Source organism: Anabrus simplex, chromosome 8 (assembly GCF_040414725.1).
Source record: "Anabrus simplex isolate iqAnaSimp1 chromosome 8, ASM4041472v1, whole genome shotgun sequence".
NCBI classification, from domain to species: domain Eukaryota; kingdom Metazoa; phylum Arthropoda; class Insecta; order Orthoptera; family Tettigoniidae; genus Anabrus; species Anabrus simplex.
This window is the reverse complement of record NC_090272.1, coordinates 26,350,173-26,352,414: the sequence shown is the minus strand read 5'-3', so window position 1 is coordinate 26,352,414 and position 2,242 is coordinate 26,350,173.

The window sequence follows — 2,242 nt, the reverse complement described above, 5'->3', positions numbered from 1 at the left end:
AAGAGCAATGGGGTCAGAAATTTCTGTGAAGCGATAGAGAATGCCTAGTAATTTCATAGCCTTGGTTGTATATGTTTCTATATGGGTCTTAAATTGTAATTTTGTATCGAATATTACACCTAGGTCACGCTGTTGCGTAAACACGGTGATGGGCTTGTCGAGTAGGTAATATGATGTCGGTAGAGGAGATTTACGCAGTGTTATGGTCATGTGGCTGCATTTCTGTGGATTGGGGATAAGTTTCCAAGTACGGCACCAGTTCGAGAGGGCATTAAGTGAGGACTGTAGCAGAGCTGCATCTGCTGGATTCCTGATCTCCCTAAATATCTTGCAGTCGTCAGCAAAGAGTAGGGTATTCGCTGTTTCGTTGAGTTCGGACGGCAGATCGTCCATAAACAAAAGAAAACAGCAAGGGGCCAAGAGTACTGCCTTGTGGGACACCAGAGGTGACTGGTAACCATGAGGATGAAGTGCCTGATATTACCACTCTCTGCCAACGGTTATGTAGGAAGCCAGCAAGAAGGGTCAGAAGACTGTCATGTATATTAAATCGTTCGGAGAGTTTATGGAGCAACAGAGTATGGTCAACAGAATCGAAAGCTTTCGAAATGTCTACGTAGCAGATATCCAGCTGTGATTTAGCTGCAATGGCGTGTGATGCAAAGCTATGCAGAGTGGCCAGGTTTGTTAGACAAGAGCCACCTGGTAGAAAACCATGCTGCTTGGTTGAGATATAGCGAGGAGACGCTGGTGTATAATTTTTTCAAAGATAAAGGATAGTGTGGGGAGAATAGAGATTGGTCGGTAATCTGAAACATTAAATTTGTTGCCTGATTTGAGAAGTGGAACAATATTTGCCTGTTTCCAGGTAATAGGAAAATAGCCCGCGGTAAAACATCTGTTAAATAATTTAGAGAGAGGGACGCAAAGAGTGCTGGCAGTATTTTTTTAGGAAAAGAGGACCTATAGTGTCGACACCGGTAGCTTTGTTGGTACGAAGAGTTTGAAGAATGTTATGAACTTCACTTGGTGTGGTAGTTATGCTTGATAGGGTTCTGTTTGAAGCTGTACCAACGGGAGGGAGCGGTTGGTTTTGTAAGGGAGGGGAGAAGTTGGAGAAGAAATACCTGTTGAACAGTTCATTGCGATCGGCGCCATCTGCTGTTGCATCGTTGTGGTTCACGCTGACAGGAATCCGCTCCGTCCTTCTCCATGTGTTGATGAGACTCCAGTAGCGCTTGCGATTTCTGCGGACGTTTTCAGTGACAGTGTCTACGTGTGTTTTGTAGTCTCTTCTGACCATAAACCTCGCGTGGAGGCGGATTTTAACGAATGTATTATGAGTGTGTGGGTTAGGGAAGTCTTTCCACAGGCGCCAAGCTCTCTTCTTATTAAATAGTACAATGCCACGCTCGAGACAAGCGTTTTCAAAAACAACTTTCTAATTCCCATATCAGTGTTCAAAGTGAGCAAATTTCTTTTCTTAAGAAAGGCCTTCCTTGCTTGTGCTAGTCTGCATTTAATATCCTCCTTAGTTCTGCCAGCATTAGTTATTTTACTAACCTAACCTAACTCCATGGCACTACAGCCCTGAAGGGCCTCGCCCTACCAAGTGACCGCTGTTCAGCCTGAAGGCATGCAGATTACGAGGGGTCGTGTGGTCAGCACGACAAATCCTCTCGGTCGTTATTCTTGGCTTCCTAGACCGGGGCCGCTATCTCACCGTCAGATAGCTCCTCAATTCTAATCTTGTAGACTGAGTGGACCTCGAACCAGCCCTCAGGTCCAGGTAAAAATCCCTGACCTGGCCGGGAATCGAACCGGGGCCTCCGAGTAAGGGGCAAGCAGGCTACACCTACACCACGGGGAGGCTTAGTTATTTTACTACCCATGTAAAAATATTCAGTTACTTCCTTTCAGACTTCTTCCTGACCTAATATTTCCTCCATCACTTAAATTCGTACTCCATTGCCTTTGTTTTGGATTCATTTATTTTCATCTTGTACTCTTTGTCCAAGACTCCATCCATAGCATTCAGAAATTTCACCAGATCTTCTGCAGACTCAGATACAATAACAATAATATTGGTAAATCTTAGGGTTTTGATTTCCTCTCCTTCGAGGTTCATTCCCTTTCCAAATTCCAGTTTCAGTTCCTTTACAATCTGTTCTATATAAACTTTAGAAGGAATGGGGGGAGGGAGGGCAAACTGCAGCCTTGACTCACTCCTTTTTGGATTGCT